The sequence below is a fragment of the Triticum dicoccoides genome, chromosome 4B, assembly GCF_002162155.2.
Source record: "Triticum dicoccoides isolate Atlit2015 ecotype Zavitan chromosome 4B, WEW_v2.0, whole genome shotgun sequence".
NCBI lineage: Eukaryota > Viridiplantae > Streptophyta > Magnoliopsida > Poales > Poaceae > Triticum > Triticum dicoccoides.
In genome coordinates, this window is record NC_041387.1 from 295,983,581 (window position 1) to 295,997,836 (window position 14,256).

The following is a 14,256-nucleotide window of genomic DNA, read 5'->3' on the forward strand; positions in this document are numbered from 1 at the left end:
CCTCGCCCCAGCCTTGGGTCATGAAGACCTTGCGCGGGGTAACGACTTCAACCTCCGCTCCGGTTGCCGGAGCACTGCAGTCGGCGTGCTGCAGCCAAAGCTCGAGAGGCCCCCTTGGCGGCATCTCGTTGGCAAGAATGAAGGGAAGCGGATCCAAGTGCTTGGAGGCATCGCCGCTTGCAGCACGAGCTCGCGAGAGGAGTCCGCGGTGTGGACTCCAGGGGCGACGGCGCGAACTGCCATGGATCGTCTACCTCATTTGTGGCGTGGGCGGTGTCGCTCGCCATCCCTTTCTCCAGGGCCCTCGGCCTGGGCGTACAAGGGTAGAGGGAACCCAAGAGGTGGCCAATCGCAGCAAGGCCTTGTCATCTCCGGCCTTGCAACTTCGTCGTGGTGGCAGGGGAATGGCCGTTTCTTCGGCGGGAGCGGGTTAGGTCCCTCCTGGGGAGCCTTCCCTTTCTCCTCTGCCAAGAACTTGCGGATCGGTGCCATTGGCTTCAAGGATGGAGATGGGGAAAGGGAGAATAAGCAGGCGGAGCAAGAAGAGATGGACAACAGGGGCTCTCGCCCCGCCTTATTTATAGTCCCGGGGAGGCCAACCGTTGACTTCCACGATCACAGGTAATGATGACTCTTTTTGCATGTAGCAGGGACTCGTCAAATCTGGCAGTTGCCAAGGCAGCGCCGGGAAGCGGCGACGCCCACGTCCAATGAAGCCGCCACGCGTCAACCACGGCCGCAGGCTGTTGGGGCCCGCGGTGCTACACACTTGCCCTTTGGCTTCGCTCCTAAGCCATCCGAGCACGCCTTGGGCCCGGGGGCTACTGTCAGAATTCTGGGAACGGGGGTCCCCAGACTTGCCTGCCTGCGGCCCGCAGCGTGGCTCAACCAGTGGCCCAGTACGGCCCGTCTTCATCAACTGAACACTCAAGACCCTCACGAGGGGCCAAGCCTCACGGGGCGGACAGCATAAGGCGTCCTCAGGAGTGGCCTCACTAGGCAGGCTCGCAAGGAGGCAGAGAGATCAAGGCAAGGGGTACCTCGTGAGGTGCCTGAGGGAGTCCTGGATTAGGGGGTATGTGGACTGCCGGACTATATACTTTGTCCGGACTATTGAAGCGTGAAGATACAAGACCCAACACTCTGTTCCGTGTCTGGATGGGACTCTCCTTTGCGTGGAAGACAAGCTTGGCGATCTGGATATTATATTTCCTTCCTTGTAATCGACTCCATGTAAACCCTAGCTCTCTCCGGTGTCTATATAAACCGGATAGGTTGGTCCTTAGAAGGCCGATCACAATTACAATCATAATCATCATAGGCTAGCTCCTAGGGTTTAGCCTCTACGATCTCGTGGTAGATATACTCTTGTACTACTCATATCGTCAATATTAATCAAGCAGGAAGTAGGGTTTTACCTCCATCGAGAGGGCCCGAACCTGGGTAAACATTGTGTCCCTTGCTTCCTGTTACAATCAGCCTAAGACGCACAGGTCGGGACCCCCTACCCGAGATCCGCCAGTTTTGACACCGACATTGGTGCTTTTATTGAGAGTTCCTCTGTGCCATTGCTTCAAGGCTCGATGGCGCCTTCAATCGTCAACAACACGGTCCAGGGCGAGACTTTTGTCCCCGGACAGATATTCATGTTCGGCGGCTTCGCACTTTGGGCCAATTCGCTTGGCCATCTGGAGCAGATCGACAGCTACGCCCCTGGCCACCAGGTCAGGTTCGGAAACTTGAACTACACGGCGGATATTCGCGGAGACTTGATCTTCGACGGATTCGGGCCTGTGCCAGGAGCACCGGACAGTCGCGATGAGCACGGCCTAGACCTGTTGTCGGATAAGGTTCGGGATATCCGGAGCAGGCTGCGTTGCCTAAGGACGGAGGGATGGGCCCCGCCCCGCAGGCTGCACACTCATCAGCGGTAGAGCCGAACACATGCCTCACTTCTGAGGAAGCCTGTAACTCCGGACCCCCGGACTCATATCCGGTTGTTGGTTCCAGTCCGCGCATTCTCGAGACAGTCGAGCCACGTTGGGATTCGGTAATGGAGTTTACCGCTGCGGACATCTTCCAACACTCGCCCTTTGGCGACATGCTGAATTCATTAAAGTCTCTCTCTTTCTCAGGAGGATCTTGGCCGAACTATGTCCGCCTTGAGTCGGAAGCAGGCGACGAAGGAATTCGTTGCCACCCACCACCCACTTCATTGCCACGGTCGATGACTTAACCGACGTGCTTGACTTCGACTCCGAAGACATCAACGGTATGGACGACGATGCAGGAGAAGAACAGGAACCACCGCTCACGGGGTGGTGGACAGCCACCTCCTCATATGATATATATATGGTGGACACTCCAAAGGAAACCAATGGCGATGAGGCAACAGAAGATAACCCCTCAGAGAGAAAAACAAAGCATGGGTGTCGTCGACGCTGCTCCAAGCCCCGCCACAGCAATACCGACCCAGGAGACGAAAACAATCCGGATGGTGCCGAAGAGGAATACAACCCTGATCAACACGCCTTTGAGCAGGCCGAGCAGGAAGATGAGCAGGTCAGCCCAGACGAACAGGTGACGGACGGATATCCGAAGGAGGATAACTATATGCCCCTCCGAAGACGAGATTAGCCTCGGCGACGACGAGTTCGGCGTGCCTGATGACCCCGTCGAGCAGGAACGCTTCAAGCGTCGGCTTATGGCCACTGCGAGGAGCCTGAGAAAGAAGCAGCAGCAACTCCAAGCTGATCAACACTTGCTCACAGATAGATGGACTGAAGTCCTGGCAGCCGATGAATACGGACTCGAGCGCCACACGGCTGACCGGCCACCCCGTGGCCGGGATAAAATGGCATATCAGCCCGAATACCAGCCCGCACCCCCACGCCAATACACTACGGCCCGGGGCAATAGGCAGGACCTGCAAGACATACTGGAAAACAAAGCAGGACAACCAAGATCGATCTATGGATCACGGGGGCGCGCCCCAGCGCGCGATGATGACCATCACGCCGGATACATTATCAACAAGTACGGCCGGGCCGAACACGGCAACACAGACCAATTCGAACGGCGTAGCCACATAGCCCGGCACAGAGGCGCCACACACCCCCTCTGCTTCACTGACGAAGTGATGGATCATGAATTCCCAGAAGGGTTCAAACCCGTAAACATTAAATCATACAATGGCACAACAGACCCCGCAGTATGGATCGAAGATTTCCTTCTCCACATTCACAGGGCCCGCAGAGACGATCTACACGCCATCAAGTATCTTCCCCTTAAGCTCAAAGGACACGCCCGACACTGGCTAAACAGCCTGCTAGCAAATTCCGTTGGTACTTGGGAAAACCTGGAAGACGCATTCCTCAACAACATCCAGGGCACGTATGTGCAACCACCGGACGCCGATGACTTGAGCCACATTAGTCAGTGATAACCCACAAGTATAGCGGATCACAAAAGCTTTCGAGGGTAGAGTATTCAACCCAAATTTATTGATTCGACACAAGGGGAGCCAGAGAATATTCTTGAGTATTAGCAGTTGAGTTGTCAATTCAACCACACCTGGATAACTTAGTATCTGTAGGAAAGTGTTTCGTAGCAAAAGTGGTATGATAATAATAGTAACGGTAGCAAAAGTAAAGATACATGTTTTTGGATTTTTGTAGTAGTTGTAATAGTAGCAACGGAAAAGTAAATAAGCGAAGAACAATATGTGAAAAGCTCGTAGGCAATGGATCAGTGATGGATAATTATGCCGGATGCGATTCCTCATGCAATAGTTATAACATAGGGTGATATAGAACTAGCTCCAATTCATCAATGTAATGTAGGCATGTATTCCGTAAATAGTCATACGTGCTTATGGAAAAGAACTTGCATGACATCTTTTGTCCTACCCTCCTGTGTTCAGCGGGGTCCTAGCGGAAACTAAGGGATATTTAGGCCTCCTTTCAATAGAGAACCGGAACAAAGCATTAACAGATAGTGAATACATGAACTCCTCAAACTACGGTCATCACCGAGAAATATTCCGATTATTGTCACTTCGGGGTTGTCGGATCATAACGCATAACAGGTGACTATAGACTTGCAAGATAGGATCAAGAACACACATATATTCATGAAATCATAATAGGTTCAGATCTGAAATCATGGCACTCGGGCCCTAGTGACAAGCATTAAGCATAGCAAAGTCATAGCAACATCAATCTCAGAACATAGTGGATATTAGGGATCAAACCCTAACAAAACTAACTTGATTACATGGTAAATCTCATCCAACCCATCACCGTCCAGCAAGCCTACGATGGAATTACTCCCGCACGGCGGTGAGCATCATGAACTTGGTGATGGAGGATGGTTGACGATGACGACGGCGACGAATCTCCCTCTCCGGAGCCCCGAACGGACTCCAGATCAGCCCTCCCGAGAGAGATTAGGGCTTGGCGGTGGCTCCGTGTCGTAAAACGCGATGAAACTTTTTCCTTGATTTGTTTCTACCTCAGACGGAATATATGGAGTTGGAGTTGAGATTGGAGGAGGTCCAGGGGGGCCATGAGATAGGGGGCCGCACCCTAGGGGGGGGGGCGCCCCCCTGTCTCGTCGACAGGCTGTGGGCCCCCTGGCACTAATTCTTTCGCCAAAAATTCTTATTAAATTTGAAAAGTGCCTCCGTGGATTTCCAGGACATTCCGAGAACTTTTATTTTGTACACATAAAACAACATCATGGCAGTTCTGCTGAAAACAACGTCAGTCCGGGTTAGTTTCATTCAAATCATGCAAGTTAGAGTCCAAAACAAGGGAAAAAGTGTTTGGAAAAGTAGATACGTTGGAGACATATCAACTCCCCCAAGCTTAAACCTTTGCTTGTCCTCAAGCAATTTAGTTGACAAACTGAAAGCGATAAAGAAAAACTTTCACAAACTCTGTTTGCTCTTGTTGTTGTAACATGAAAAGCCAGCATTCAAGTTTCAGCAAATATTTTGAACTAACCATACTAACAATAACACAAAGGTTTCACAATTACTCATATCAATAACATAATCAGCTAGCGAGCCATAATAATAAAACTCGAATGACAACACTTTCTCAAAATAATCATAACATGATATAACAAAATGGTATCTCGCTAGCCCTTTCTGAGACCGCAAAACATAAATGCAGAGCACCTTTAAAGATCAAGGACTGACTAAACATTGTAATTCATGGTAAAAGAGATCCAGTCAAGTCATACCCAATATAAACCAATAATAATGAATGCAAATGACAGTGTGCTCTCCAGCGGGTGCTTTCTAATAAGAAGGGTGATGACTCAACATAAAAGTAAATAGATAGGCCCTTCATAGAAGGAAGCAGGGATTTGTAGAGGTGCCAGAGCTCGATTTTAAAATAGAGATTGAATAACATTTTGAGCGGCATACTTTTGCTGTCAACACAACAACTATGAGATGGTTGTATCTTCCATACTACATGCATTATAGGTAGTTCCCAAACAGAATGGTAAAGGTTTATACTCCCCCAACCACCAACAAGCATCAATCCATGGCTTGCTCGAAACAACGAGTGCCTCCAACATACAACAACCCTGGGGGAGTTTTGTTTAATTATTTTGATTTGCTTTGATCTTTTTGGATCATGGGATTGGGCATCCCGGTTACCGGCGCTTTCTCATGAATGAGGAGCGGAGTACACTCCTCTTGAGAATAACCCACCTAGCATGGAAGATATAGGCAGCCCTAGTTGAAACATGAGCTGCTCGAGCATACAAAACAAAATTTTATTTGAAGGTTTGGAGTTTGGCACATACAAATTTACTTGGAACGGCAGGTAAATACTGCATATAGGAAGGTTTAGTGGAATCATATGGAACAACTTTGGGGTTTAAGGAGTTTGGATGCACAAGCAGTATTCCCGCTTAGTACAGGTGAAGGCTAGCAAAAGACTGGGAAGCGACCACCTGAGAGAGCGACAACAGTTGTAAACATGCATTAAAATTAATTTACACCGAGTACAAGCATGAGTAGGATATAATCTACCTTGAACATAAATATCATGAAGGCTATGTTGATTTGATTCAACTACATGCGTGAACATGCGCCAAGTCGAGTCACTTAATTCATTCAAAGGAGGATACCAACCCATCATACCACATCATAATCATTCTAATAGCATGTTGGCACGCAAGGTAAACCATTATAACTCATAGCTAATCAAGCATGGAACAAGCAACTATAATCTCTAAATGTCATTGCAAATATGTTTACTTCATAATAGCTGACTCAGGAACACTGAATCATCATATTTACAAAAAAAGAGGTCGACTTCATACCAGCTTTTCTCATCCCAATAAGTCCATCATAGATCGTCATTATTGCCTTTCACTTGCACGACCGAACGATGTGTATAATAATAAGAGTGCACGTGCATTGGAATAAGCTGGAATCTGCAAGCATTCAACTCAAGAGAGAAGACAAGTAATATGGACTCTAAATTAAATAAACAATCATGCATATAAGAGCCACTAAGCATTTTCAATATAGTCTTCTCGACCCCCAAAAGAAAGAAAAGAAAATAAAACTATTTACACCGGAAAGCTCCCAAAAAGTAAAAGAAGAACGAGAAATCTTTTTGGGTTTTCATTTTAATTTCTACTACAAGCTTGGAAATTAAACTAACTATTTTTTTGGTTTTTCTTAAGGTTTATCAAACACACAAGAAGAAAACTGGAAAAAGTAATTTAAACTAGCATGTATAATACAATGAAAGAGTATGAGCACCGACTACTAGTGTGTGAACATGAATGTAAAGTCAGTGATAAATACATACTCCCCCAAGCTTAGGCTTTTGGCCTAAGTTGGTGTAATACCAATGACCGCCTGGCTGATATCCATCAGTGAAACTAGGGTAGTATTGAGATGAAGAGGCGACCGCCTCCTGAGCAGCAGCGTGTTGGTGAGCTGCCTCCATTCCCCTCTCATATTCAGTGGCTTCTTCCCTGGTGACAACATATCTTCCTTCTGTCTGATGATAAAAAAGGTAGGGGGCAGGAAGAGTAACAGGGACGACGTTGCGTCTGTTATAGGTTAGTCGATAATGGAGGAATTGTTCATTCCTCTCAAGAAAATGATGATCAAACATAGCTTCTTTATCCAAATAAACAGGAGGTACAATCATATCCCCCTCTCGTGGAGCTATATTAATAAAATTAGCCACACGGGTTGCATAAATTCCTCCAAAGATATCACCCCTTCTACTATTATTCTGCAACCTACGTGCAACTATTGCCCCCAAGTTATAACCTCTATAACTTGACACAGCACTCTTGAGGACACAAAGATCAGGAGCACACATGTGACATACCTCGTCCTTACCATTAATGCATCTACCAATAAAGAGAGAAAAATAATGTATAGCAGGAAAATGATTGCTCCCTATGGTAGCTTGTGTTACGTCCCTAGATTCTCCCACAGTAATACTGGCAAGGAAATCTCTAACTTCAGATTTGGGAGGATCATTATATTACCCCACTGCGGGAGTTTGCAAGCAGTTGTGAAATCCTCTAAATCCATGGTATAAGATGTATCATAAATATCAAACATAACACTAGGAGAATTACGCGCAGAAATATATTCGAACCTACGCATAAAGGAATCAGTCAATTGATAATATTAAGGACAGTTATCTTGTAAGAAGTCCTCCAGCTCGGCATTACGCACATACGCGTCAAATTCCTCCTTGAAGCCTGCTTCGACCATAAAATCATCGGATGGCCACTCACAAGCCCGTACATTTGCGTACCTTGGCAAATTAACATCTTGTTCACGTATAGCAATCCTTGGCCCCTTCTTTGGCGAGGAACCACCTTGGTACATTCTTCTAAGCATATTTATTTTTCTGAAATTTTCTGAAATTTTAGTAACTTCAAAATAAAAGTGAATAAAACTAAACAAGATTGATAGCAACTACTCCTACAAGTGCCTAGAGCCTATATCATGCATTGGAATTGCTTGGGACCTCAAAAATTTAACATGTAAGCTCAAGAACATGGTCACCTATGCAGCAAAATATTGCAATGAATAAAGCACTAGAACAAAAACTAATTGGACCAATGGAGGAGTCACATACCAGGCAACAATCTCCCAAAGCAGTTTTGTGAATGGAGCTTGGAGCTAAGAGATCGAAAATCGCAGCAAAACGAGCTAGAACTTGGGCTTGAGCTGGATGGGGATTTTTTTGGGTAGAAGATGAAGTGTGTGAGTGCTGGCATAAGTGGAGGGGACCCACCAGGGGCCCACGAGACAGGGGGGCGCCCTTCTCTCTCGTGGCCTGGTGCTTGCCCCTCCTGCAGTGTTTTCAGTGCATAAAATCCTCAAATATTCCAGAAAAAATCATACTAAATTTGCAGGGCATTTGGAGCAATTTTATTTTCGGACTATTTTTTAATGCACGGATAATTCAGAAAACAGACGGATAATATTATTTTTGCTTTATTTATTCTAAATAACAGAAAGTAAAAAGAGGGTATAGAAGGTTGTGCCTTGTAGTTTCATCCATCTCGTGATCATCACAATGAATCCACTAACAAGGTTGATCAAGTCTTGTTAACAAACTCATTTCGAATAACAAGGAACCGAAGAAATTTCGAATAACACTAAGTTACCTCGACGGGGATATGAAAATCCCCAACAATAAGAATATCATACATTTTCTTGACAGTAGGGAGAGGAAATTCAAAACCTCCAAAAATGATAGTTGGAATTTTTTCAATAGAATTGATGCTATGAACTTGAGATTTTTTCCTTGGAAAGTGTACCGTGTGCTCATTACCATTAACATGAAAAGTGACATTGCCTTTGTTGCAATCAATAACAGCCCCTGCAGTATTAAGAAATTTCTACCAAGGATAATAGACATACTATCGTCCTTGGGAATATCAAGAATAACAAAGTCCGTTAAGATAGTGACATTTGCAACCACAACAGGCACATCCTCACAAATACCGACAGGTATTGCAGTTGATTTATCAGCCATTTGCAAAGACATTTCAGTAGGTGTCAACTTATCAATTCAAGTCTACGATATAAAGAGAGAGGCATAACACTAACACCGGCTCCAAGATCACATAAAGCGGATCTAACATAATTTCTTTTAATAGAGCATGGTATAGTTGGTACACCCGGATCTCCAAGTTTCTTTGGTATTCCACCCTTAAAAGTGTAATTAGCAAGCATGGTGGAAATTTCAGCTTCCGGTATCTTTCTTTTATTTGTGATGATATCCTTCATATACTTGGCATAGGGATTTACTTTCAGCATATCAGTTAAGCGCATACGTAAGAAAATAGGTCTAATCATTTCAGCAAAGCGCTCAAAATCCTCATCGTACTTTGACTTGGATGGTTTAGGAGGAAAGGGCATGGGTTTCTGAACCCATGGTTCTCTTTCTTTACCGTGCTTCCTAGCAACAAAATCTCTCTTATCATATCGTTGATTCTTTGATTGTGAGTTATCAAGATCAACAGCAGGTTCAATCTCTACATCATTGTCTTTGCTAGGTTGAGCATCAACATGAACATTATCATTAACATTATCACTAGGTTCATGTTCATCACCTGATTGTGTTTTAGCATCAGAAATAGAAATATCATTGGGATTCTCAGGTGTGTCTACAGTAGGTTCACTAGAAGCATGCAAAGTTCTATCGTTTTTCTTCTTCTTCTTTTTAGAAGAACTAGGTGCCTCTAAATTATTTCTCTGAGAATCTTGCTCGATTCTCTTAGGGTGGCCTTCAGGATACAAAGGTTCCTGAGTCATTCTACCAGTTCTAGTAGCCGCTCTAACAGCAAAGTCATTTTTATTATTTAATTTGTCAAGAAAATCATTTTGAGCTTTGAGTACTTGCTCAGCTTGAGTAGCAACCATAGAAGTATATTTGCTAACGCGGTGAAGTTCATCTTTAACTCTAGCCAGATTATCACCTACGCGTCCCATCTCGAAAGCATTATTCTTTAACTCTCTACCAACATAAGCATTAAAACTTTCTTGTCTAGCTATAAAGTCATCAAATTCATCTAAGCACGGGCTATGAAATTTAGTAGAGGGTATTTCAACTTTATCATATCTATAGAGAGAATTTACCTTTACTACCTGCATCGGGTTATCAAGACAATGTGGTTCTTCAGGCAGTAAATTAAGACCATGTATTTCTTCAATAAAAAAGGGCAGCCCCAGTGCATGTAGCTCCCGCTTGCGCAGGGTCTGGGGAAGGGTCCGACCACTTTGGGTCTATTGTACGCAGCCTTTCCCTACATTTCTGTAAGAGGCTGTTTCCAGGACTTGAACCCGTGACCTCATGGTCACAAGGCAGCAGCTTTACCACTGCGCCAAGGCTCCCCTTCTACCATGTATTTCTTCAATAGGAGGTAAATTCTTAACATCTTCATCTTTAATACCTTTTTCTTTCATTGATTTCTTTGCCTCTTGCATATCTTCAGGACTGAGAAATAAAACACCTCTCTTCTTCGGAGTGGGTTTAGGAATAGGCTCAGGAGTTGGCTCAATTGGTTGAGGAATTACTTCAGGAACTGGCTCGGGAAGAGTCCAATTATTTTCATTAGTCAATGTATTATTCAATAGTATTTCAGCTTCGTCGACTGTTCTTTCCTTGAAAACACAACCAGCACAACTATCCATGTAGTCCTTGGAAGCATCAGTTAGTCCATTATAAAAGATATCAAGTATTTCATTTTTCTTAAGAGGATGATCAGGCAAAGCATTAAGTAACCGGAGAAGCCTCCCCCAAGCTTGTGGGTGACTCTCTTCTTTGATTTGCACAAAATTATATATTTCCCGCAAGACAGCTTGTTTCTTATGAGCAGGGAAATATTTAGTAGAGAAGTAATAAATCATATCCTGGGGACTACACACACAACCAGGAGCAAGAGAATTATACCAAGTCTTAGCATCACCCTTTAATGAGAACGGAAATATCTTAAGGATATATAAATAGTGAGACTTCTCATCATTAGTAAACAGGGTAGCTATATCATTCAACTTGGTAAGATGTGCCACAACAGTTTCAGATTCAAGGCCATAAAAAGGATCAGATTCAACTAAAGTAATAATATCTGGATCAACAGAGAATTCATAATCCTTATCAGTAACACAGATAGGTGAAGTAGCAAAAGAAGGATCGGGTTTTATTCTAGCATTAAGAGACTGCTGCTTCCATTTAGCTAATAATTTCTTAAGATCATTTCTATCGTTGCAAGCAAGAATTTCCATAGCAGCCTTTTCATTCATAACATAACCCTTAGGAACAACAGGTAAAACATAATCATTGAGGGGACCTTCATCATCACTATCATCAGTAATAGGATCTTCAGTAATTTCATTCCCCCTAAATCTAGGAAGTTGTTCATCAAGAAATTCACCTAATGGCAAAGTAGTATCACGCACAGAAGTAGTTTCATCATGGATAGCAGAAGTGGCATCATCAATAACATGCGACATATCCGAATTCATAGCAGTAGCAGGTTTAGGTGTCGCAAGCCTACTAATAACGGAAGGAGAATCTAGTGCAGAGCTAGATGGCAGTTCCTTACCTCCCGTCGTAGTTGAGGGCAAAATAGTAGTTCGATCGTCTTTCAAGTTCTTCATAGTGATCAACAGATATAAATCCCAAGTGACTCAGAGAATAGAGCTATGCTCCCCGGCAACGGCGCTAGAAATTAGTCTTGATAACCCACAAGTATAGGGGATCGCAACAGCTTTCGAGGGTAGAGTATTCAACTCAAATTTATTGATTCGACACAAGGGGAGCCAAAGAATATTCTTGAGTATTAGCAGTTGAGTTGTCAATTCAACCACACCTGGGTAACTTAGTATCTGCAGCAAAGTGTTTAGTAGCAAAAGTGGTATGATAATAATAGTAACGGTAGCAAAAGTAAAGATAAATGTTTTTGGATTTTTGTAGTAGTTGTAATAGTAGCAATGGAGAAGTAAATAAGCGAAGAACAATATGTGAAAACTCGTAGGCAATGGATCAGTGATGGATAATTATGCCGGATGCGATTCCTCATGCAATAGTTATAACATAGGGTGATATAGAACTAGCTCCAATTCATCAATGTAAAGTAGGCATGTATTCCGTAAATAGTCATACGTGCTTATGGAAAAGAACTTGCATGACATCTTTTGTCCTACCCTCCCGTTTTCAGCGGGGTCCTAGCGGAAACTAAGGGATATTAAGGCCTCCTTTTAATATAGAACCGGAACAAAGCATTAACACATAGTGAATACATGAACTCCTGCAACTACGGTCATCACCGAGAAGTATCCCGTTTATTGTCACTTCGTGGTTGTCGGATCATAACGGATAATAGGTGACTATAGACTTGCAAGATAGGATCAAGAACACACATATATTCATGAAAACATAATAGGTTCAGATCTGAAATCATGGCACTCAGGCCCTAGTGAGAAGCATTAAGCATAGAAAAGTCATAGCAACATCAATCTCAGAACATTGTGGATACTAGGGGTCAAACCCTAACAAAACTAACTTGATTAGACGGTAAATCTCATCCAACCCATCACCGTCCAGCAAGCATATGATGGAATTACTCACGCTCGGCGGTGAGCATCATGAAATTGGTGATGGAGGATGGTTGATGATGACGACGGAGACGAATCCCCCTCTCCGGAGCCCCAAACGGACTCCAGATCAGCCCTCCCGAGAGAGATTAGGGCTTGGCGACGGCTCCATGTCGTAAAACGCGATGAAACTTTTTCCTTGAATTTTTTCTCCCCAAGACGGAATATATCGAGTTGGAGTTGAGGTCGGAGGAGGTCCAGGGGGCCCACGAGATAGGGGGGCGCCCCCTTGTCTCGTGGACAGGCCGTGGGCCCCGTGGCACTAATTCTTTCGCCAAAAATTCTTATTAAATCTGAAAAGTGCGTCCGTGGATTTCCAGGACATTCCGAGAACTTTTCTTTTCTACACATAAAACAACATCATGGCAGTTCTGCTGAAAACAGCGCCAGTCCGGGTTAGTTTCATTCAAATCATGCAAGTTAGAGTCCAAAACAAGGGAAAAAGTGTTTGGAAAAGTAGATACGTTGGAGACGTATCACTCAGCAGCCCGGAGAGTTAGCCAGGAAATTCTGGACTCGGTTCCTAACTAAAAAGAACCAAATAGTCGACTGTCCGGACGCCGAAGCCCTGGCGGCTTTTGAGCATAATATCCATGACGAGTGGCTCGCCCGACACCTCGGTCAGGAAAAACCCAAGTCCATGGCAGCTCTCACAACACTAATGACCCACTTTTGTGCAGGCGAGGACAACTGGTTGGCTCGCAGCAGCACTACACCATATTCTGGCACTTCGGATGTCCGCGACAATAACGGCAAGCCACGGTGCAACAGACATAAGCGACGGAACAATGACAACAACACTGAAGACACGACAGTCAATGCCGGATTTAGCGGATCCAAGTCCGGTCAGCGGAAGAAGCCGTTCAAAAGAATTAATCAGGGACCGTCCAGTCTGGACCGTATACTGGAGCGCTCGTGCCAAATTCATGGCACCCCGGATAAGCCAGCCAACCACACCAACAGAGACTGTTGGGTGTTCAAATAGGCCGGCAAAATAAACACCAAAAACATGGACAAGGGGCTGCACAGCAACGACGACGAAGAGCCCCGGCGTCCGAACACGGGGGGATAGAAGAAATCCCCCCCAAGTGAAAACGGTCAACATGATCTACGCCACTCACATTCCCAAACGGGAACGGAAGCGAGCACTACGGGACGTCTATGCGATGGAGCCAGTCGCCCCCAAATTCAACCCATGGTCAGCCTGTTCGATCACCTTTGATCGTAGGGATCACCCTACTAGCACTCGCCATGGCGGCTCAGCCGCATTGGTCCTAGACCCAATCATTGACGGATTCCACCTCACGCGAGTCCTCATGGACGGCGACAGTAGCCTGAACCTGCTTTATCAGGACACAGTGCGCAAAATGGGCATCAACCCTTCAAGGATCAAGCCCACCAAAACCACCTTTAAAGGTGTAATTCCTGGAGTAGAGGCCCGCTGCACGGGCTCTATAACATTGGAAGTGGTCTTCGGATCTCCGGATAACTTCCGAAGCGAAGAATTAATCTTCGATATCGTCCATTTCCGTAGTGGTTACCACGCACTGCTTGGACGAACCGCATTCGCTAGATTCAATGCGGTACCA